The sequence below is a fragment of the Leptodactylus fuscus genome, chromosome 3, assembly GCF_031893055.1.
Source record: "Leptodactylus fuscus isolate aLepFus1 chromosome 3, aLepFus1.hap2, whole genome shotgun sequence".
Taxonomy (NCBI): domain Eukaryota; kingdom Metazoa; phylum Chordata; class Amphibia; order Anura; family Leptodactylidae; genus Leptodactylus; species Leptodactylus fuscus.
The window spans coordinates 79,835,347-79,861,708 of NC_134267.1; the positions used below are offsets into that span (position 1 = coordinate 79,835,347).

The window sequence follows — 26,362 nt, forward strand, 5'->3', positions numbered from 1 at the left end:
TGGGAAAGCTGGGTTGCGGCGATTGAGCCCGTCAGTGCCACGTTACACTGACAAGCTTCTCCCTGGAATTTAGTTCTTATAAGAGCTGTTGGTTGTCTTCTCCTTCCTATCCTAGCCTGTCCCTGCCTACCCAGAATCTAAGCCCTAGCTAACTGGACGGAAACCTCCGTCCCCGGTGAATTGCAAGCTCAGAATGACGCGAAGCTGGGCGTCGCTGTTCTTTTAAATTAGGGGTCACATGTTTTCGGCAGCCAATGGGTTTTGCCTACTTTTTTCAACGTCACCGGTGTCGTAGTTCCTGTCCCACCTACCCTGCGCTGTTATTGGAGCAAAAAAGGCGCCAGGGAAGGTGGGAGGGGAATCGAGTAATGGCGCACTTTACCACGCGGTGTTCGATTCGATTCGAACATGCCGAACAGCCTAATATCCGATCGAACTTGAGTTCGATAGAACACTGTTCGCTCATCTCTAATGACAACACCTCTGGAATGCAACTGGTACAGCAGGGGAAGCATGCCTGGGGGCATCTAACAAGCCCAAGTCACAGTTTTACCCCAACATCACAGCCTATCAACTACACGCTTTCCACACTCAAAAAGCCCACTTAAGAAAGTGGAAAAATACCTGGAAACCTTTTTCCCTCCCCAATTGGATGGACAGAAACCCAAATTTTACTCCAATGAAACCATAACAAGCACCCCTTTAAATCACGTTGGCCATGACAACCACAGATGGAATAGGTAATAGGAAATCCAACAGTCCCCACCCTTAACTGTCATTGTGGATGTGTGTGTGATGTGGTAAGACCTTCCAAAATTCACTTTTCTGGCCCTTAACGTGAGCCCTTCCAAATTAAGTTAGAGGCCCATAAGCTGAGTTACCAGCAGAGATTGAGGCCCTTTAACTTAGTTGAGCCTTGCACCAGCAGTGTTTTTGGCCCTTGGAGTGAGTTGAGCCTCTAACCAGCAGAGTTTGGTGAAATCAGTGTGGATTCAGCCTCTAACCAGCAGAGTTTGGGGAAATCAGGGTGGATTCAGCCTCTAACCAGCAGAGTTTGAGTAAAATCAGGGTGGATTCAGCCTAGAAGGATCAGAATTGTGCAACGCGGATGGAATATGAGGAGGAATTGTAGAGGTTGAGCGCAGACATGACAATTCATGTTGGCGTGATTGACACTGGTGGGCACGAAAATGATGGGTCTATCCAGTGGCTGTTCATTTTGATGAAAGTCAGCCGGTCAGCACTCTTATCTGTGATGATACCACCGGCTGCGCTGAAAACCCTTTCAGATAGCACGCTGGTGGCAGGACAGGACTTCCAAGGCGTATAGGGCAAGTTCAAGCCACAGGTCCAACTTCGACACCCAATACGTGTAGGGCACAGAGGGATCGGAGAGGACAGGACTGTGGTCGGACAGGTATTCTCGCAACATGCGCTTATACTTTTCCCGCCTGGTGACACTAGACCCCTCAGTGGTGGGAGTTTGGTGAGGGGGTGCCATTAACGTGTCCCAGAGCTTAGACAGTGTACCCCTTGAGGGTGTGGACCAGACAGCACTTGTTCGCCTCATGGAGTAACTGCTCTCTCTACCGCCAACACTTAATGGAAACATCTCCATCATGTTCTGCACCAATTCCTTGTGGCAGTCATTAATGCGATTGGCCCTCCCCTCTACCGGAATAAAAGACGAGATATTTTTATACCAGGGGTCAAGGATTGCAAATATCCAGTATTGGTTGCTCTCCATTATTTTGACTACGTGCTTGTCACTTGAAAAGCACCCCAACATGAAGTCAGCCATGTGTGCCAGAGTGTTATTTGGCATGACTTCGCTGCCCCCACTGGAAAGGTCACTCTCCATTTCCTCCTCTTCCTCCTCCTCCCTTTCGCCCCATCTGCGCTGCAAGAATGGGATGCATTGAACTTCCCCGGTAGCCTCCTGTGTCACAATCATATCATCTGCCACGTCTTCATCCTCCTCCGTCATTAAACGCTGTGAAGCAGACAGGTGTGTGGAACTACTCTCCTGCTGTGACGGTTCTGTTGCTATCCCTGACTCCTCAGTGTGATCTGCGTTATCCCTGCTAGCAATGAGGGATTCTCGCATCACACACAAGAGTAGGATTGTTACGCTCACTAGTGCGTTGTCACAGCTGACCCTCTTGGTGGACTCCTCAAACATCCGTGGGATTTCACATAGGTTTCCCATCCATGGCCACTCATGGTTGAGAAACTGAGAGAGCTGACTTTGTGGCACCCTAGGGTTTTGGAGATGGTACTCCATCAAAAGTCTCTGGAGGAGACTCCAGTGCTTGGGCATCTGGACACAGAAAGTCATCTGGTAGCTCCATGGAATCGGGAAATGGAGGGACAGGGAGAGGGACAGTTAAAGGACCAGAGAACAGCTCCTGGGAGCAGGGAAAGTGGGGATTACTCTGCTGGGAAGATTGGGCATTTTGGGAGGAAGGCTGACCAGAATGTTGTGTAGGAGGAGGAGTTGAGGTAGAGGCTGACTGGTTGGTGGATAAGGTACTGGAAGCATTATCCGCCAGCCACTGTAACACATGTTCCTGGTGCTCGGGCCTACTTAGGTTTGTGCCCTGCACACTACTTAATGTGGCCATCAAGCCGGGGACTGTGGAGAAGCACAATGCTTGCTGCCCCTGAAGAGCAGGCACGGAATGCGCTGTGGCTTCACCGCGACCTTTCTCCCCAGCAGCATTCCCATGCCCCTGGCCTCGCCCATGGCCTCGTCCTTTACCAGTAGCCTTGTGCATTTTTAGATGGTTTTGATGGTTTGGTGGGTACACACCGTGACAACCTGGATGAAGCATCTATAGCCTGAAAATAAGAATGTATATCCCACTGATTTTTTGTGGGTATACACTGTGACAACCTGGATGAAGCGTATCTAGCCTGATAATTAGAATGTATACCCCACTGCTTTTTGGGGGGTACACATCGTGACAACCTGGATGAAGCATATATAGTGTATATGGGCTGAGAATTTCGGTGTATACCCCTTAGTTTCTGGGAGGGGGGGGGGGGACACACTGTTAAACCCTGGATTAAGCGTATATGGGCATACAATTTCAGTGTATCCCATTTAGCTTAAACCCCACCGCAGAAAGCTGGGTTGCGCAGATACAGCCTGGCTTAATTGCTGTGAATCCCACTTTAGCGTTTCTGGGTAGACACTGTGCCAAGCTTGTTTCAGCTTCTCCCTTTAGTGTAGCTGTTGTGGTTCTTCTTCTTTGCTATTCCTGCCTAGCAGAATCTAAAACCTAACTAGCCCTCAGCAGATGTCTCTCTCTAACTAAGTGCAAGCACAGAATGAATCGGAGATGATGCCGCCTGTTCGTTTGAATCTGAGGTCACATGTCCTCGGCAGCCAATGGCTATTCCCTAATTTTTTCAATGCCTCCATTGTCATAGTTCCTGTCCCACCTCCCCTGCACTGTTATTGGTGCAGAAAAATCGCCAGGGAAGGTGGGAGGGGAATCAAACTTTAAGTGCATTTTCAACGCGGTGTTCGTATGGAATCGAACATTGCGAAAAGCGTGATGTCTGATCGAACATGTACTCGATCAAACGCTGTTCGCTAATCTCTACTTACAGTGTGTTATCCCACTCACTCTAAGCTTTATTTGTTTTCTGAATTCATCCATTTACATTTACTGTACACAGGTAGATTGTGGGACACAGTTCACATTCAAATCTGCACATCCTATCTATTTGTTGGAAAGCTGTTAAATACATAAGGGCAAGACACCACTGAAGCTTGCCAGATTACATTACAGCATCTCTTCTTTGTAACTAGCCTCTTTATTTCTGTGTTCTGACTCACAGCATGGCTGACTTTATTTCTAGTGATTAACTTGCCCTGCTGTGAGTCTTACTGAAATTTACTTGGTAGCTACTGAAATATATTTCTATGTCTGATAACTATCCCTTCTAAAAAAAAAAAAAAAAAAACTACAGTCAACATGGACTAAAAGATTTCAACTTACAGCATCGCACTAGTGGTCTGAAATTTAGAGGACCTGGTTATTTCCTTTGAAACAAACACAACTCCTCCAATATTAATGCTTAAGAAGCTTTCGGATGCCCTGTTGTCTTTTTTTTTAACTGTACGAGAAACTCGTTTGCACCTTCAGGTCACGTATGAGAAGAGAGTCTATAGGGCATTAGAAATACAGCTATGCACAATTCACCAATGGTTAAACAAACATGGAAAACTAAATCAGCAGTACACCTATATATTGTACCGGAATTGTAACCAATGTAAATGACTAAAAGTGACCTCTAGATATGTCACCACCCCTAACATGTCTGTGGGCATGTGTTTGTCCCTCTACTGTCTGCACTGACTGGACAATGAGTAGGTAGGGACACAACCGTAAGGAGTAATAACAAGTTGTTGATTTATTCTGAAAGAATAACCGAGGAATGGTGTAATGCAGAATTCTGACAATCGCTGCTCCAAAATTATTTCCTAGACATCTCAAGAAATGTGACAGGTCCTCCTCAATATTCCACTTTTTCCTTCTTTAAAGGATATCACAGCATGGTATGCGTTCCATGCTGAGAAAACACTGCAGAGATGGAGAAAGTGCAGACACCTTACTGGATGCTTTTTCAAAGCTGTTAAAACACAGAGAAGCCGTTGTGTTGGGGCATTTAGATCATAAGCAGAGGTAACCAAACCTTTCAACCAAAGATTCGATTGATTCTAAACCAGAAATGCAAAAAAGTTCTTGTAAAACGTTGTGAATGATACTTTGAGGGTCTTTAGGATCCCATCTCAGCTCAGCTCTCTAATGCAAACATAGCCTTAAAGGGGTTGTCCCATCTCAAGGATCCTATCTATACAGCTAGCTTATGTAAATTGAAGACTTTTCCTAAATATATTGCTTTAGAAATTCTGCTTTGTTTGCCTGCTATGTGACCTTATTCTTCCCATTGTTTACACATCATTGCTATAACCACGGACCAATAGGAAAAGTGACGTCACTCACTCACTGCTCTTGCCGGCAGGACAATCGTTCAGCTAATTGCAGTTTCGCTGATCAAGCCGAGTCTGTTATCTCTTTATGTAAACACACAAATAACACTGAGTCCTTTCTGTACAAGCATCTGCATCTTATCTGATCTGCATAAGTATTGTGATACTTCTCAAGCCCGTTCAGCAAGAGGGAGAAGGGGGGTGAAATACAGGAAGTGAGAAGAACAAACTGCAAGCAAAGCAGCTGAAACACTGAGATGTGAAAACCCTTTTATTAATTTCAAAGTGACAGCAACAGATATGGCTATGGCTATAAGGATAATAACTACTGGTAACAAACAACCTGTATAATACCACACAGAACTTCAAATTTTTTTTAATGCTTTTTAACATTTTAACTGGCATTTTTTTCTCTTTTTTGGCAAGAAGAAAGCCAGCCAAATTTTACAGTCCCACTCTTAGGCTGGGTTCACACAATGTATTTTGGCACGTAATGTGGCACGTAGATGCCGCGGGAGCTTTTGCGGGCCGTATACACTCCCATTGTTTTCAATGGGAGCCGGTACCGTATACGCGGCGCTATTTTGCGGCCGCTGCAAAATCACGGCTGCAAAATAGCGCCGCGTATACGGTACCGGCTCCCATTGAAAACAATGAGAGCGTGTATGGCCCGCAAAAGCTCCAGCGGCGTCTATGTGCCACATTACGTGCCAAAATACATTGTGTGAACCCAGCCTTAGTGGAAAAGAAACTTTTAAAGAGGTAGTGTATATAACTTCATTGGGTTTTGTCATTTGGCAAGGAAACAAAATCATTACACCAGGCATGCACAACAAGAGTGCCATGTGGCCTGACTAAATTGTCTGCTCTTGGACACAACACAGACACTAGGAATTTGGAATGTTTTGACAAATGTGATTGATCTGCAGAACATTGACACTAGTGACACATGCAGCCTGTGCCGATGCTCTAACAGTGCTCTCTAATGGATATAGAGAAAGAGAGCTTTATCTATTAAATTAAAGTCTCCTTCTCCAGTCCTGACAATACATGTCTCTAGAATCCCCACACAGTATTATCTGAGACCCTCTGTAATCTCTCCCCAACCAAATGGATACCCTCTGTTTCTGCATGGGCTTTATATACTGTCTATCAGTAGAGCAGGCTGTTTCTGCTATGAGGTCTGCTTGCAAGGCATTAGGGGAAGCCCTGATTCCTAAAGTCATGTGATATTTTTTTTACTCTGCTTTCTCCAGTTTGGAAAAATCGAATTGTAAATTTTTGGAAAATTCAGGCCAAATCCCGGTTTGTTCCAGATCAGTTCGCTCATCTCTAATTCCAAGATTACTTTTGACAAATCCTATGAAATCAATAAACACATGCCTTTGTTTCTTCAAAAATCAATAACTGGCAAAAAATAAACAGAAATAAGCCGTGTAGTCTAATTTACTCTTAGTCATGACTAAGGGGCAGCGATGTCCCCGAAACGCGTAAGCGGTTTCTTTTAACCCCTTAGAGACACAGCCCAAAAGTGACTTGAGGACCAGGCCTCTTTTTTCAAATCTGACATGTGTCACTTTAAATGGCGATAACTTTGAGACGCTTTAACTTACACAAGTGATTCTGAGATTGTTTTTACGTAACACATTGTACTTCATGTGAGTAGTAAATTTTCGTCGATATGTTTTGTCTTTAATTATGAAAAAATAGGAAATTTGGTGAAAATTTTGAAAAAAATGCAATTTTCAAACTTTGAAATTGCAAGCCTTTCAAATAGAAAGTCATACTACCCGAATTTTTTCATAAATATAATTAACCATGTCTCTGATTTATGTAGCAATCAAATTTTAAGCACCCTTTCATTTTTTTCAGATATTATAAGGCTTACAAGTCAAGCAGTAATTTTCCAAATTTTCAAGAAAATTTCCAAAACACATTTTTCAAGGGACCAGTTCAGTTCTGAAGGGAACTTGAAAGGCCTCTCTAATAAAACCCCCCAAAAGTCACCCCATTCTAAAAACTGCACTCCTGAAAGAATCCAAAACAGCAGTTAGAAAGTTTCTTAACCCTTTCAGCATTTCACAACAATTAAAACAAAATGGAGGTCAAATTTACATTTTTCAATTTCTGTCACTAATATATTCATTTAGCCCTAGAATTTACACATTTACTAAGGTTTAAAGGAGAAACTGCACCCCACATTTTGTTACACAATTTCTCCCGAACACGACAATACCCCATATGTGCTGGTACCCTAATGTACGGGCACACGGTCGCTCTCAGAGCGGATGGAGCGCTAATTGGATTTTGTAGGCCAGATTTTGCTAGAATATTTTTCAGGCGCCATGCCCCGATTGCAAAGCCCCCAAGGTGCCAAAACAGTGGAAAACCCCAAAATGTCACCCCATTTTGGAAACTAGACCCCTCAAGGAATTTATCAAGGGGTATAGTGAGCACTTGGACCCTACAGGTGTTTCACAGATTTTTTTACCATTGAGATGTGAAAATGAAAAATTACTTTTTTTTTTATAATAAAATGTCACTGTAGCCCCAAATTTTTCATCTTCACAAAGGGTTAAAGGAGAAACTGCACCCCACATTTTGTTACACAATTTCTCCTGAACACGACAATACCCCGTATGTGCTGGTACCCTAATGTACAGGCACACGGTCGCTCTCAGAGCGGATGGAGCGCTAATTGGATTTTGTAGGCCAGATTTTACTAGAATACTTTTCAGGCACCATGTCCCTTTTGCAGAGCCCCCAATGTGCCAAAACAGTGGAAACCCCCAAAATGTCACCCCATTTTGGAAACTATACCCCTCAAGGAATTTACCAAGGGGTTTAGTGAGCCCTTTGACCCTACAGGAGTGTAACAGAATTGGCCCAACAAAAGGAAAAGTGACATTCTTTGCTATAAAATGTAGCTTTAACCCCAAATTATGCATTTCCACAAGGGGTTAAAAAAGAAAATGCACCCCACAAATTGTCAAGCACTTTGCCCCAACTACAGAAATGCCCCACATGTGGATGTAAAGTGATCTATGGGCACACTGTAAAGTCCAGAGCTGAAGGATCGCTATTGGGATTTTGGAGGGCAAATTTAGCTGAAATCTGTTTCAGGCACCATGTTGCATTTGGAGAGCCCCTGAAGTGCTAGAACAGTGGAAACCCCCCCCCCCCAAACGACCCCATTTTGAAAAATAGACCCCTCAAGGAATTTATCAAGGGGTTTAGTGAGCACTTGGACCCTACAGGTGTTTCACAGATTTTTTTACCATTGAGATGTGAAAATGAAAAATTACTTTTTTTCCAATAAATCGTCCATTTAGCGCCATATTTTTAATTTTTGCAAGTAGTTAGAGAATTAAGAGCCCCCCACAGTTTGTTACACAATTTCCCCTGAACACGGCAATACCCCATATGGGATCATAATCTGCTGTATGGGTACATGTTGGGGCTCAGAATGGAAAGAGCGCTATTTGGATTTTGGAGGGCATATATTGCTGGAATAGTTTTGAGGTGCCATGTCGCATTTGCTGAGCCCCTAAAGTATCAATACAATAGAAACCCCTCAAAAGTGACCCCATTTTAGAAACTACACCCGTCAAGGAATGTATCAAGTGGTATTATGATTTTGAGACTAAAAATGCTTCCCAAAAATTGAAATTTTTAAAGAAATATGCCATTTTGGTATCCAATGCATTGCACCCACTTTGTGTTGTCAGAGACCTGCACTCCTAAAACTATTAAGTGGGCCTTCCCGAGGGGCAAAAAAATTATATATGTGGGTATAAACTGCTGCTTGGGCGCACAGCAGGGCTCAGAAGCGAAGGAGCACTGCGCTTTTTAGCTTTTGGGGTACAGATTTAGAGGGACTTTCTGGGCGCCATGTTGTTTTTGCAGAGCCCTGGAGGTGCCATTAAACTGGAATTCCCCAAGAAGTGACCCCATTTTGTAGGGAAAATTTTAGAGTCTCTGCAAAAGTGCCATGGCATCCAAAAACCAAACCGTCTAAGTCTGTGCTCCAAAAACCAAATAACCTTCTTCCCTTCTGTGTCTGGCTGGGCCCTAATATCAGTTTATACCCACATATGACATTACATATGTTATCCCGGGTACACCAGTGTCATATATGTGCCCTAATATCAGTTTATACTCACATATGACATTACCCCGGTTACACCAGTGTCATACATGTGGCATACACTGCAGTTTGGGCGCACAGCAGGGGGCAGAAGGGAAGGAGCGCGATGCGGCTTTTGGAGCACAGATTCAGATGTTTGGTATCTAGACGCCATGTCATGTTTGTAGAGCCTGTAAGGTACCAGAAAGTGGATTCCCCAAAGGAGTGAGCGCAGTTTGAAAACTGCACCCCTAAAATAATTTATCAGGGGGTGTAGTGAGTATTAGTATCCCGGACGTGACTGCACAGCGGATGGCGAAGAGGGAATATATAAGCGGTGCGGAGGACATTGCAGACACTAAATTCCCTACTGTACCCCCAGTAGCTCCTATGATTGGGGAAGTCACACTGGGGTCACTTTGGGGGTCACTTCTGGTATATTTTCCCTCATAAGCTGTAAATCTGGGGTGTCCCCTGATATTCGCTCGCACAGCTTATACATTCCCTGCCTGCCGCACCCAGTTGTGTTCTAATGATTTGGCGATTTTGCGTGATTTTGTCTTCACATTGGTAGAGGCTATATTTTCTTTATTTTTCTGCTGACGTGGCCATATAAGGGCTTGTTGTTTGCGGAATGCGATGTATTTTGTAATGACACCATCTTGGGGTGCCTAAAACTTACTGATTACATTTTATTAACTCTTTTTTTGCTGGATTTAAAAGAGAAAAAAATCAATTCTGGTATTGAGTTTTACCTGTTACATTTTTCGCCATGCAGCGTACAGTATAAGTAACATGTGACCTTTATTCTGCGGGTCGGTACGGTTACGGCGATACCTCATTTATGTTATTTTTTTATGCGATACTAAGTCTGCAGAACAAAAACACATTTGGGGACATAAATCAGTGATTTTTGCATCGCCATCTTCTGAGAGGCGTAACATTTTTATTTTTCGCTTGACAGTGTTGGTTGAGGGCTTATTTTTTGCGGGACAACCTGTGCATTTTATTGGTACTATTTTGGGGTGCATATGACTTTTTAATCACTTTTTATAGCACATTTTGTAAGGTGAGATGGCGAAAAATCACTACTTCCGGCGGGTTTTTTCCGTTATTTTTTACCGCCGTTCACTGTGTACATTAAATATTGTTTCAGTTTTGTTGCACAGGTTGTTACGGACGCGACAATACCAAATATGTATTGTTTTTATTAATTTTTTGTGTTTTTTTTACATAATTCATTTTTTATAGAAAAAAGGGATTTTTGGGACTTTATAACTTTATTAATTGTTTTCAAATACTTTATTTTTTTTTTTACACTTTTTTTTTAACTTGTTCTTGTGTCCCTATGGGACACATGGATCAGTGATGATTGCATCACTGATTCTCTACTATAGAATGAGACACAGGCTGCAGTGACAGCCTGCACGTGTCTCACTCGAGAAACAGGAAGTGAGCTGTGCGGACGGCACAGACTCACTTCCAGAAGACGCCGGGAGCATCACCAGGTAAGTGAGTGCTCAGGGCTGTCTAGGGTCACTAACCAGACCCCAGACTACATATTACAGATACCGGCACCCACCGATCTCACCGCGGGGGGTGCCGGCGGGGGGGGGAGAGATCGCGGCACCCTTTGTTTGCGGTGGTCATGTTTGACCATCGCAATCAAAGGGTTAAAACCTCCGATCGGTAAAAGTACCGACCGGAGGTTATGGAAAAGGGTGATAGCTGTCAGTAACAGCCATCACCCAGTTCCGATTCCGCCCGCTCAGCTAGTGAGCGGGCAGAATCACCATGACGTACAATTACTTCATGGTGCGCGAAGTACCTCGCGTCCATGACGTAATAGTACGTCAAAGGTCGCTAAGGGGTTAAACGCACCCTTCTTGTGTGTTTTTTGCACTTCCTTTTTTTTTTGTTATGTGTGTCTCTTTTTAATGGATTAAATAAAAGAAAAGTTTTTTACTGAAGGAGTGTCGCAAACCAACCTTTTCCTTTTCACACAAAAAGGTTATATATGTGGGCTTAGACTGGAAGGCTCAGAAGGGAAGGAGGGCTGCCTTTTTGGAGTGTACATCTAGAGCGACTGGTTTTTGGATGCCATGTCGCTTTGGCAAAGTCTCGAAGGTGCAAGTAAAGTGGAATTTCCAATGAAGTGTAAACTACACACTTCAAGGAATTTATCAAGTGGTGTAGCAGGTATATTAATTAATTAATTAATTAATATTAATGCAAAACTTGGGGTGGGGTTAAGAATACTCATTACACCCCTGGATAAATTCCATGAGGGGTGAAGTTCCCAAAATGGAGTATCTTGGTGGATTTTACTTTACTGGCATTTTCCGAAACAGTGCAAAAGTGACTTGGCATTAAAAAAAATAGCACTGCTTCCTTTCTTTGCGCGGCTGTGTGCCCAAACAGCAGTTGATACTGCCATATGACATTGTGAAGTTGGTTATCCTGAGTATAACAATGTCATATATGTATGTATAAACTGAAGTTTGGGTACACAGCAAGTAGCAGAAGGGAAGGAGCAAGGTTTTGCTTTTAGAGAGTAGGTCTAGATGATTTGGTTTTTGCATGCCATGTAACATTTGCAGAGCTCCTCATGTGCCAGTAAAGTTGCAATCCCTAGAGCACAGATGTCAAACACAAGGCCCACAGGCCAAATTCAGCCTTGTGTTTTGTGGCCTACATCTGCCATGAGGTGACCATGGTTTTATTTTTTTTTAATTGGGTGATATGCTAAGTGGGGAAAAAAGGTAATCATATACTGTGTGGGGGCAAATAAAATGGAGCTATATTAATGTGATGGGGGCCATTTAGCCAAGTTACGTAACATCAGTTTGATCTGTCTTCAGCTGTAGCTGGGGAGTGCTGTGGAGAATAAACAGTTATAGGGGTCACAGCAGTCACCACTTGCAACCAGACCCCTAAGCCAGGAGGCCTCATAGGCCCTCTCATCACACTACTTCTCCGGAAATAGGGAATTTCATACTTACCTTCCAGCCATGTTGTCTCCTAATCTATGGTATCACTAGTGGTACCATAGTTCAGGTGACAGGATAGCCAGAAGAACAAGACAAGAGGTGCACAGCCAGGGTATGCTTGATCGCTTTGCGGGATGAAGAGGTAAGTATGAAATTAACCAGAGTGTGGCCTTGACTGTATGTGATGTAATTCAGGGTGAGGAGAACTATTAACTATGGGGGTCACCAATATCTATATGGGGTGACAAATAAGATCCTTTTACAGTCCTATGAAAAAGTTTGGGCACCCCTATTAATCTTAATCATTTTTAGTTCTAAATATTTTGGTGTTTGCAACAGCCATTTCAGTTTGATATATCTAATAACTGATGGACACAGTAATATTTCAGGATTGAAATGAGGTTTATTGTACTAACAGAAAATGTGCAATATGCATTAAACCAAAATTTGACCAATGCAAAAGTATGGGCACCTCAACAGAAAAGTGACATTAATATTTAGTAGATCCTCCTTTTGCAAAGATAACAGCCTCTAGTCGCTTCCTGTAGCTTTTAATCAGTTCCTGGATCCTGGATGAAGGTATTTTGGACCATTCCTCTTTACAAAACAATTCAAGTTCAGTTAAGTTTGATGGTCGCCGAGCATGGACAGCCCGCTCTCAAATGATCCGAAAACAAAGATTGTTCAACATAGTTGTTCAGGGGAAGGATACAAAAAGTTGTCTCAGAGATTTAACCTGTCAGTTTCCACTGTGAGGAACATAGTAAGGAAATGGAAGACCACAGGGACAGTTCTTGTTCAGCCCCGAAGTGGCAGGCCAAGAAAAATATCAGAAAGGCAGAGAAGAAGAATGGTGAGAACAGTCAAGGACAATCCACAGACCACCTCCAAAGAGCTGCAGCATCATCTTGCTGCAGATGGTGTCACTGTGCATCGGTCAACAATACAGCGCACTTTGTACAAGGAGAAGTTGTATGGGAGAGTGATGAGAAAGAAGCTGCTTCTGCAAGCACGCCACAAGTAGAGTCGCCTGAGGTATGCAAAAGCACATTTGGACAAGCCAGCTTCATTTTGGAAGAAGGTCCTGTGGACTGATGAAACAAAGATTGAGTTGTTTGGTCATACAAAAAGGCGTTACGCATGGCGTCCAAAAAAAACAGCATTCCAAGAAAAACACTTGCTACCCACTGTAAAATTTGGTGAAGGTTACATCATGCTTTGGGGCTGTGTGGCCAATGCCGGCACCGGGAATCTTGTTAAAGTTGAGGGTCGCATGGATTCCACTCAGTATCATCAGATTCTTGAGAATAATGTTCAAGAATCAGTGACAAAGTTGAATTTACACCGGGGATGGATATTTCAGCAAGACAATGATCCAAAACACCGCTCCAAATCAACTCAGGCATTCATGCAGAGGAACAATTACAATGTTCTGGAATGGCCATCCCAGTCCCCAGACCTGAATATCATTGAACATCTGTGGGATGATTTGAAGCGGGCTGTCCATGCTCGGCGACCATCAAACTGAACTGAACTTGAATTGTTTTGTAAAGAGGAATGGTCCAAAATACCTTCATCCAGGATCCAGGAACTGATTAAAAGCTACAGGAGGGGACTAGAGGCTGTTATCTTTGCAAAAGGAGGATCTACTAAATATTAATGTCACTTTTCTGTTGAGGTGCCCATACTTTTACACCGGTCAAGTTCTGGTTTAATGCATATTGTACATTTTCTGTTAGTACAATAAACCTCATTTCAATCCTGAAATATTACTGTGTCCATCAGTTATTAGATATATCAAACTGAAATGGCTGTTGCAAACACCAAAATATTTAGAACTAAAAATGATTAAGATTAATAGGGGTGCCCAAACTTTTTCATAGGACTGTACCTAAAGGGAGACTGTTACCTGTAGTGGGAGGATAATTAGGACCCTATTACCCATGTGTATTAACAATATATTAACATCAGCTTTATGGCTGCTATCAATGTGCTATAAATATAACTATACCTAAATGGCACAGCAACTATACAGCCACAGAATTGCTAATGGCCCTTTTAAAACAACCATGGTGCTGAATTTGGTGTGGAATCAGCGTCAAGTTCAGCGGTGAAAAAAAGGCCTCCCATTGACTTCAATGGGTTCCTTTTTCTGCTAGATGAAAAATGATGTATGTCTAAAGCTCACATAAGGATATGAACACATTAGAAGTATTTACTGCCAAATGTAAATTAAACACAATAAAGCTATGCTCACGAGTGCCAGACATTGCGAGAAATTTATTCAGCAACTTGTATAAAATGGGACATAGCCTTTTGGGAAAGGAGCATTGCCTACGTTGTGACTCCATGCGCTAAAAATGTACCAAGAACTTTTAAGTCAACTAAGTTGCGTAATGTTAGATTAGACAGATACACAAGATTTATCAAACAGCAACAGACACCAATCTGGCGCAGCATAAGACTGTCTAGTCTAAAACTTAGATGCTATTAGTAAATCCGGCCTATTGTGTTTTTTAGTTGCATCAAAGAAACAGAAAAATGAAATTTAAGTTGGGGATAGGCCTATCATATGATGGATACCAATAGTGCCCAATGGACCCCATTTACTATAATGCAGTTTTTTGGGTTTCCATCATGAAGAACATCATTTTACCAGAAAGCTACTTCCAGCATTTTAGAAGGAATCGGTGATGTAAGTTCTTAACAGATCTTTCAACACACTATTGAACAGAGCCTTATAGAAATAAATATGGCTCTGTTCACATCAGCATTGTGGCTTCTGTTTATTATGGAAACCACACCGCTATGTGGGATTGTTTGTATGGCAGACAAAAGTCACTGACTCATAATGGGCCTGATGAGTCCTGTTGGAGTGTCAGGTTTTTTATGGCAAATATACTGCTGTTTGTAGAGCCTTACCTGCACATGTTCCTCAGCTTCAGAATAATCCCAGGGGCATTCATTTTTGATACGGTACCGCTAGGTTCACACCTGCATTCGGGTCTCCGTTCTGTGGTTTCTGTCTTCTGCATGCAAGAAGACGGAAACCACAAACCGGGTCCGGCCGTGAGTGGTGGTGAGTGTTTTATGCTCTCCGCCGCTAAATCGTTTTTATTTAAATCGGACACAGAGTACTGCATGTCCAACTCTGGCTGCATTCACACAGAGTAACGCCAGGCGTCATTTGTGTGTAATTTGTGTGTCTTTTACGGCCGTCATAAAACGTTTACATAGAGTTCTATAGGAAAAGACGGCCGTCATTTACGGCCGTCATTACAATAAATGACACTCTGTGTGAATGCAGCCTTAGTGTCTGGATTAAAAAAAAAACGGTTTCGCGGCGGAGAGCATAAAACGCTCACTGCCGCTCACGGCCGGACAGCTTTCCAACCCATTCAAATGAATGGATGAGAAAGAGTCCTACAGCTTTCCGTCTCCTGCCTCTGTTTTGTGCAGGAAACGGGAACCTGCAGAATGGAGACTGGGCGCAGATATGAACGAGCCCTACGCTGGCCATAAGTTCTCCTTATTATAAACTGTCTGAGAATCGCCAGACGGATGGTAATCCTTGTCTCGTTTCCCACAGAGATCCTACAAGTTCCTTTGTTGTGGCATTATACCCATGATAGGGGAAAGCAGTAATGAAGGCTATTGTGAGAGTAAACAGAAACGTTAAGATGAATATTATCAATGCTGTACGTGAGACAACAAAAATAACCGTGCAACAGTAACATATAGTTGCCTCATGGAAGTAATGGTATGTAATAAGTTATCGATGGTAATTCTCACAAGCGGCATGAACCTGCCAAGGACAACCCTGATAATAACTAAACTAACTGTGGATTGTGAATACCATCATATATAGTTCTCACAGTAAAAGGATTAAAGTACAGGGGAGGAATCTATAATTTCTACAGTTTCCACTTCAGCCATCATGCTCTTTCATGGCCATTTGTGCTATAGAAATTCTGTAAAACGCAGTAATGTTCTGTACTGACGAACACTTAACCAGATTCCATGTGAGTGAACTGCACATAGGGACGTAATGCTGTTTCATTTCATCGGGAGCATTTACAGTGTTTTGTATTTAACAGCAGCCATGATTTCCCTCCAAGAAGAACAAAAAGGCTTCTACCTGCCATTACTGCCTTCCTTTTACACTTGAAGTTAGCATGACAAAAATCCTTATCATTTCCATTTTATGAAAGTTTCTTGTATCTGCAGGGCACATTTTTATCAGACAGAAGTCTCACTGATTTAAATGGCTCATTTTCTGTGATGCCGTGCACAAAGATTAAACCGTACCGAAACTTTCCCACAACGGGTTTTCTGGCAGTAGTTTTGTCAGTAATACATTTTGTGGTATACTTTATTAACATAAATTGGCTCATTAATGTGAAATCCCCTCCTGAGATCTATATCCTGGCCTTTATGTACACTCCCCATTCCTCACTTGCCACCTGTAGATGATGTGGGGTGCTGATGGCTCTGTGTATGAGTGGGATGTTCATACGAGTATATAGCAATGATATATCATGCTGGCATACAGGAGGAGGATACGGCTGGAGGGGAGTTCATTTTAACTAGATTATAAGATAATCATATTAAAGCATATACAGCCAGAGGATTTTAAAACATTCCTGGGCCCAGTGAAAAGTTTTCATAAATGGGCCCCACATTGACACCAGAACCAGAACTGGTCTGAACTGTATAAAGAATAAGATATTTTGTAGTAACCGCTCCATGCTCAGGCTGGCCCATTGGAGTACATAATGTCCAGTTGGGCTCCGTGCCTTTAATGGGCCCTAACAGACCCCCACTGTTTTTTGCAATAGGCAGTGAAAGTCTCGTTACGGCCAGCATAATGATTGCAGTCGCAGGAGGTAAGACCGGTCCCAGAGTGGTACAGGGGCCCGCTATACACAGCTGGGGCCCTGGAGCACCATGGTAGTGATTGGGTAATGCCTAGAAAGCATTGTGACACAAAGATGCAAGCGTGACAATGTCGGTCACACTTGCACCTTTGCGTAACAAGGCCGTGTTCTGCTGGGGACCAATCACAAGCCTCAAGTGTCCCTGGCGCCATTCAGCAGGACCAGGAGCAATACTGAAGCACAGTGGAGGTGAGTAACACTGGTTTTTAATGTTTTTACTCTAGGTATAACCCCTGAAGAAAAAAAATCAACACAGGAAAAGAAAGTTTTCAAAGAAAAACTACCATAACAATTAGTTTATTAGTTCAAATACTGACAAGACAAACATATATCACAATGTATTAAAAGGGATATAAGGGTCTAAAGAGACCTCAGAGTATAATAGCAGTTCCAGTTTGGATGTGTTTGGTCTAAAATGAAACCACCAGGCAAACACTGCGAGATGAGTCTCACAAGGTTCACCCAACACAGACGTATGCTTGAAAAGGGATGTCATTTTAAGGGGCATGGTCGTAATAATTCCCATTAACCATAATCAAGGTAAAAGACCCAATTAATAGCGATTTTGTTTTTTTTATTAGTTTTGTTTTAAACCAAACCAATATTGGAATCAGAACTTTGAAGAATAAACTCTTGCTTTTTGCTTCACTTCTTTTACATTGTTAAAATATAACAACAAAGGGATTGAAAACTCTCTCTCTTCTTAGTTAAAACATGAGGGAACCATCATCTACAAGTCAGACCATGGATAGTTACAAAGGGTATCACTTTGGTGCATATAAGTGTATCGCACAGATATTCCAATGATTATAATGGGAATTGTGTAATAATTTTGAGGTGCACCTTTATACAAACTGAGCACTTGCTGAATTGATATAGATGATCAGTAGGGAAACCACCAACAAAAAAACATGCAAAAAAACAGGGTACCAGAGCCTGGGATCATTACCGCGTCCTGAATGAGACAGACCTTAGTGCACTTGTATTAGGAGCGATATCATCCTGGATACATTGTGCAGATTGAAATGACTATCTACAGATTTTCACACTGCCACTACTCAAGTCAGGTAGGAACTAGAAATTGTTTATTTGGTGAATCCACAAAGGCATTTAGCTGGAATCGGAAGCAGAAATATTGTCATTAGAATCTCTCAGTAGTGCAGCTTCAGGCTTCAGCCCTGTAACTTCAAAAATTCCAATCTCAATATGAAAGCAAGATTTAAAATTTATTAAAGGGTCTTTTATCAATTTCTCCTGTTAGATCTCCACTCTGTTAGTGTCAAAGTTTGTATTGCCGGCCCCAGAAACTCTGTTTCAAAGAGGCATTTCTTCATTTTGTTTCTGGTTTTGAAGATTAGGCTTGGTACACTAGTGATAAGGGTTGGGTTTCATACACATGCAGTATTGGTGCACCAAATAAAAACTAATTAACCATTTAGAGGAAACATTCACCTTTTGGCTTATACTATAAAAACTATTACGTTGTGCTTTTGATTAAGTCTGTTGATTACAAATCCAGGCCTGCAATTATCTGTGTTCCCAATTATCTGCATAAGACAATTACACTGTAATGAATAGAACCGAAAAACTACACCGAAAGAACAGTTTGATTCAGCAATTCGGCTGCAAACAAAACAGTAAACTTATAATCTAAGGGCTGATTTATTCAATTGCCATTTACTGGCATTAATATTCTGAGATCGGTTTATCACCATTTTGACACATCTTTAGGATGACCTATAGTATTTGAGATTATATATAAAGCCAATGTGTATGTCGAAATATTAACAGCGGAATATGCAAGCTAGAAAAAGGTCACAGTGGGAAACAATTAAAGGGGCTGTCTGCTTTAGACAGACCCTTCTCATGGAAACTTATTTTAGCTCTGGAGATATGTGGATTATATATACTGGAGAATTTTCACTGAAGGCGAAGGTGATTATTTCATCAATTCTCACATAAAATTTAAATGTGAGATTTTCCTGAATTGGATATATACTATAGTGAAAGAATATACATGTAACCTAATAAATTTGCATCAGTTATAAGACTGCTCTCACTATATAAAGGTTGGTACACATCTGCTTTTGTATTCCGTTCAGGGAGAGTCAACATGGAGACCCCCCTGAACAGAATACAAACACAATTGCAAGAGCTGTGCTGTAAAAAGCACATAGACTATAATGGGGTCAGGAAATCATGCGGACAGGAAAGCAGATTGGGAACTACTTTCCTGTCCGCATGATCCCTTGCGAGATCTGACAGTAAGCACATGGACCCCATTATAGTCTATGAGGTCCATGTGCTTTTACAGCACAGAGCTTTGCACTTGCGTTTGGTATTCCATTCGGGGGGGTCCCCATGTGGACTCCCCTGGACAGTATCCAAACGCTGATGTATACGAGGGCTAACAAGAATGATAGGAGCGGTTGTGCTCACAAAACACACGCTTAAAGAGGACCTTTTACCACCTCCAACAAATCCAGTTCCTTACATCTATTAATAGGTGCTGTGCCACTGATTCTGGCACAGTTTCTCTAGCCCAATTTCTCTAGTGCCAACTGTGCTGGAATCAGTGAAGTTGATTTGGTGGATGGCGAAAGATTCTCTTTAAGATAACAATGTTGTCATTTTGTTTTTAAGAGATGATGTATTACATACTGTTCAGCATGTATATATAAGTTACCTGTTCATATTGGTGAGTCATACTTGTAATGATTTAAGAACCAGCATTTCCAGTGCTGCAACCTACTTATTAATATGAATAGATTATATATGTGGTTTCAGTTTTTTATTGGATTTCCACACCTATGAAACAAATATAGCCTCAGGAGGTTTGAGGACATGAGGAACATGTCTACTATTTTAATGATCATTTTAATATACCGATTAAACATTATATTGAAATAATAAACAGGTGACCTTCAACAAACATACACTGACGCATGCACAATCATATTATAGCATCGGATAACACAGAGGTACATGGTAAATATTTATGCTGGATCGCCATTGCATTATTTATCCCCCACTCTTTTAAGGAAAACCTTTCAACCACCTAAACCAACTCCAACACTTTACATCTTTGAATAGACGCTGCTCCACTGATTCTGCCAACGTTGGAATTTTTTCCCTAGTCCCCACCAATCAACACTGTTAGTAATATACTATACTAATAAACAAACAGGGAGAACCATGTTAGGTGCTGAAACTAACCACTCCGATTGCTCAGGAATGGAGGGGGGGGGGGAGCAGATTCAAGAGAAAGGCACCCATTTATGGTTACAAAAGATTTTATGTTCGTGGAGGTGGTAAAAGGACCACTTTAATAAGTGGGAGTATTGTGCATGACAAAGTGGGCATAGACATTGGATAGCTGTCTACTGAACATCAGTCAACAACTCTCTTTCTTGACTTTCTAATGTTAAAAGTGTGGAATCCAATAGACCATTGGCTAATACCGGTAAAACTGACAGGTTCAGTCACTATTGATCTTATAGCTAGTCTTTAAGATAACATATGTATTACTTCTTGCACAGAGACAAGAGTTGCAACAACAGAATATGAACATCTGATAAAAAAAAAAAAACATGAATGAAAAAATAAACATTTTTAACAAAACGGTAATATTTCAGCAAAAGAGGCACCCAAACTATTTTATTCAGGTGACTCTAACCTATCTATTTGTGGGGCTGGGTTGATGTTCTGAGTTCTGGTGACAGGCTCGTTTTAACTTACATATCTTTATTTATTTGAGATTTTAGGTTTTGACTACAGTACATACACTACATGGACAAAAACAATCACTGAATTCAGATGTTTCATTAATTCCCATTGCAATGTGTATGAAATCAAGCACCAAGCCATATAGTCTGCCTTCACAAACAATTATGAATGGCTTGTTCTATAAAAGCTCACTGAATTCCAGCGTGGTACTGTAATGGAGTACCACCATTGCAAAAAGTCAGTTTGTGGGATTTCTACCCTCCTGGATATTCTATGAGTGGCAGTGAGTTATGTTATTGAAAAATTGAAGTGTTTAGAAACCACAGATCAGATATAAAACTGTGAGCTTGAAGTTATATGACATGATACCAAGCAGATGCATGCAAGCCTTATATCACTAAGCACAATGCTAAGAATTGGATATAGTAGTGTAAAGCAGGCATGTCAAACATGCGGCCCTTTACAGGCATATCTGCGGCCCGCACAAAAGTCTCAAACTTTGTCTCTAAAGTTTAGAGACAAAGTTTGAGACTTTTGTGTGGGCTGCAGATGTACAAAACTCACGCTGCTACTCGCTGTGTAGACGCAATGTGATGACGTCACATCGCGTCTACAACTGTTAGCGCGCGACAGAGAGAGAGGAGGGGCGTGAGGACTCGGAGTCGTCGGAGAAGGTAAGTTTAATGTGTGTACACATAGAGGTGGAACGTGAAACTGGGGGCAGATGAAGGAGGGCACGGCATGACACTTGGGGCAGAGATGGAGGAACATGAATCTGGGGGCAGAGATGGGGGGACATGAATCTGGGGGCAGAGATGGAGGGGACATGAATCTGGGGGCAGAGATGGAGGGGACATGAATCTGGGGGCATAGATGGAGGGGACATGAATCTGGGGGCAGAGATGGAGGGGACATGAATCTGGGGGCAGAGATGGAGGGACATGAATCTGGGGGCAGAGATGGAGGGACATGAATCTGGGGGCAGAGATGGGGGACATGAATCTGGGGGCAGAGATGGAGGGGACATGAATCTGGGGGCAGAGATGGAGGGGGGACATGAATATGGGGCAGAGATGGAGGGAACATGGAACTGGGGGGCAGAGATGGGGGGGATATGAATCTGGGAGCAGAGATGGGTGGGACATGAATCTGGGGGCAGAGATGGAGGGGACTTGAAACTGGGGGCAGATGAAGGGTGTATATGAAACTGGGGGAGAGATAGAGGGAAGACATATAATTTACGGGTGACTGTAGGAGGATTATACTGTGTGGGAGCACGTGAAAAATGAATGAGAATAGGCGGAGTCAACATAAAAGTAGGCGGAGCTAAATTTGCTAAAGCTGCTGTTCCGCTCAGCAGCTTCCAGGGCTTAGACTCTAAGACTCTTAGACTTTAATTGCTGTATTTGTGCTAAATATATTAGTTGCTGTTACATATTACTACTTCATATCTTGTTTTCATGACTGCTGTTAAAATACTTGTGTGACATTAGCTGCCGTGTGCGGCCCTCGCAACAACCTCTTGTTACTCATGTGGCCCTCGGGGTACCCTGAGTTTGACATGCCTGGTGTAAAGCATGCCACCACTGGACTCTGGAGCAGTGAAAATGTATTCCGCGTAATGGCAATTCATGCTTTTCTATCTGGCAGTCTGATGGATGAGTCTGGATTTGGTGAATAGCATAATAATGTTACCTGTTTGACTGCATTGTGCCAATGTAAAGTTAGTAATGCTCTGGGGTTGTTTTTCAGGGTGTTTGGCCTAGGCAAAAAAGGGGATTCCAGGCAAAACATATATATATATATATATATATATATATATATATATCTCTCCCTATATTATAAAAATGAATTTCTGTCTGTCTGTCTGTCTGTGCTCTAATGCGAACCAAACGACTGGACCGATCTTCACCAAATTTGGTACAGAGATACTTCAGATATCCGGGAAGGTTTAAGATGAGACTCCAACTCGCTCGGACGTACCGTTGCTGAGATACAGCATTTCAAACACAGTGCCCCCCCCCCTTAGCCAATACAAACCTGCAAGACTTTCACTCATATTCCAACTGCAATACACACGGTCACTCCACATGCACAATACAACACTGATATCCAAACTGAGATACACGCATCAGAGGATTAGATACACAGATCAGCACACAGTATCACACACCAGAGGATTAGATACACGGGTCTGCACACAGTCCCACAAACCAGAGAATTAAATACGTGCTTCTGCACACAGTTCCACACACTGAAGGATTTGATACGTACGTCTGCACACGGTTCCACATACCGAAGGATTAGATACAGGCGTCTACACACAGTTCCACACTCCAGAGGATTAGATACACGCGTCTGCACAGAGTACCACATGCCGTAGGATTAGATACACGCGTATGCACACAGTTCCACACTCCAGAGGATTAGATACGCGCGTCTGCACACAGTTGTACACACCATAGGATTAGATACACGCATCTGCACAGAGTACCACATGCCTTAGGATTAGATACACGCGTCTACACACAGTTCCACACTCCAGAGGATTAGATACGCACGTCTGCACAGAGTACCACATGCCGTAGGATTAGATACACGCGTATGCACACAGTTCCACACTCCAGAGGATTAGATACGCACGTCTGCACACAGTTGTACACACCATAGGATTAGATACACGCATCTTCACACAGTACCACATGCAGTAGGATTAGATACGTGCGTCTACACACAGTTCCACACGCCGAAGGATTAGATACGCGCCTCTTCACACAATACCACACAGGGGAAGATTAGATACGTGTGTGTGCACACAGTACCACACTTTGAAGGATTAGATACATGCCTCTGCACACAGTACCACAAGCCAGAGAATTAGCTACGCGTCTCAGCACACAGTACCACATGGGGGAGGATTAGATACGCGCGTCTACACACAGTACCACATGCCATAGGATTATATACGCGCGTCTGCACACAGTACCACATGCTGGGGGATTGGATACATGCGTCTACACACAGTTCCACACACTGTAGGATTAGATACGCACCTCTTCACACAATACCACACAGGGGAGGATTAGATACACGTGTCTTAACACAGTTGTACACGCCATAGGATTAGATACACGCGTCTTCACACAGTACCACATGCAGTAGGATTAGATACGCGCGTCTACACACAGTTCCACACTTTGGAGGATTAGATACATGCCTCTGCACACAGTACCACAAGCCAGAGAATTAGATACGCGTCTCAGCACACAGTACCACATGGGGGAGGATTAGATACGCGCGTCTACACACAGTACCACATGCCATAGGATTATATACGCACGTCTGCACACAGTACCACATGTCGGGGGATTGGATACATGCTTCTACACACAGTTCCACACACTGTAGGATTAGATACGCACCTCTTCACACAATTCCACACAGGGGAGGATTAGATACACGTGTCTTCACACAGTTGTACACGCCATAGGATTAAATACACGCATCTGCACACAGTACCACATGCCGTAGGATTAGATACACACGTCTACACACAGTTCCACACTCCAGAGGATTAGATACGAGCGTCTGCACACAGTTGTACACGCCATAGGATTAGATACACACGTCTGCACAGAGTACCACATGCCGTAGGATTAGATACACACGTCTACACACAGTTCCACACTCCAGAGGATTAGATACACGCGTCTGCACACAGTTGTACATGCCATAGAATTAGATACACGCGTCTGCACACAGTACCACAAGCCAGAGAATTAGATACGCATCTCAGCACACAGTATCACACGGGGGAGGATTAGATACGCGCGTCTGCACACAGTACCACATGGGGGAGGATTAGATACGCGCGTATACACACAGTACCACATGCCGGGGGATTGGACACGCGCGTCTACACACAGTTCCACACGCCGTAGGATTAGATACGCGCCTCTTCACACAATACCACACAGGGGAGGATTAGATACGTGCATCTGAACACAGTACCACACAGGGGAGGATTAGATACAGGCCTCTGCATACAGTACCACATGCCAGAGAATTAGATACGCGTCTCAGCACACAGTTCCACATGGGGGAGGATTAGATACGCGCATCTGCACACAGTACCACACGCCAGAGTCATTAGATATGCGCGTCTGCACACAGTTTCACCTACTGGAGGATTAGACACGCGCCTCTTCACACAATATCACATGGGGAGGATTAGATATGTGCATCTGCACAAAGTACCACACCAACAAGGATTAGACACTTGCATCTAAACACAGTACTACACGGGGAAGGATTAGATACAGCTTTACTCCAGGTATCCATAACAACTGATCACAGGTTTTTCACTGACATCCAAAATGAGATACACATAATCACATGACGCTTATGGACATACACACAAACCACATACAAAATACACCAGTGCAAAATTGGACAATTCTTATGGGGCCAGTACACAAACATAAATTGTAATATACCTGTGCGAAGCCGGGTCCTCCCTCTAATATATATATATATATATATATATATATATATATATATATATATATATATATATATCCCTATATTATAAAAATGAATTTCTGTCTGTCTGTCTGTCTGTGCTCTAATGCGAACCAAACGACTGAACCGATCTTCACCAAATTTGGTACAGAGATACTTCAGATATCCGGGAAGGTTTAAGACGAGACTCCAACTCGCTCGGACGTACCGTTGCTGAGATACAGCATTCCAAACACAATGCCCCCCCCCCCCTTAGCCAATACAAACCTGCAAGTCTTTCACTCATATTCCAACTGCAATACACATGGTCACTCCACATACACAACCCAACACTGATATCCAAACTGAGATACATGCATCAGAGGATTAGATACACAGATCAGCACACAGTAACACAAACCAGAGGATTAAATACGCGCTTCTGCACAAAGTTCCACATGCCGAAGGATTAGATACACGCGTCTGCACAAAGTACCACACGCCGGGGGAATGGATACATGCGTCTGCACACAGTACCACATGCCAAAGGATTGGATACACACATCTGCACATAGTTCCACACACCAGAGCATAAGATATGCACATCTTCACACAGTTCCACATGCCGTAGGATTAGATACGTGCCTCTTCACACAATACCACACAGGGGAGGATTAGATACATGCCTCTGCACACAGTACCACACAGGGAGGATTAGATACACGCGTCTGCACACAGTACCACACAGGGAGGATTAGATACACGCGTCTGCACACAGTACCACATGCCGTAGGATTAGATACGCGCGTCTACACACAGTTCCACATGCCGTAGGATTAGATACGCACCTCTTCACACAATACCACACAGGGGAGGATTAGATACGTGTGTCTGCACACAGTACCACACTTTGGAGGATTAGATACATGCCTCTGCACGCAGTACCACAAGCCAGAGAATTACATACATGTCTCAGCACACAGTACCACACGGGGGAGGATTAGATATGCACATCTGCACACAGTACCACATGCCAGAGGATTAGATATATGCATCTGAACACAGTACCACACAGGGG

General features: G+C 42.8%; 1 protein-coding gene across 1 annotated transcript in view; it reads right to left on the reverse strand.

The window, feature by feature from the left end:
• The window catches only part of PACRG (parkin coregulated), a 469,474-nt gene that overhangs the window by 38,993 nt on the left and 404,119 nt on the right, over positions 1-26,362 (reverse strand). The gene's annotated exons all lie outside the window — the stretch shown is intronic.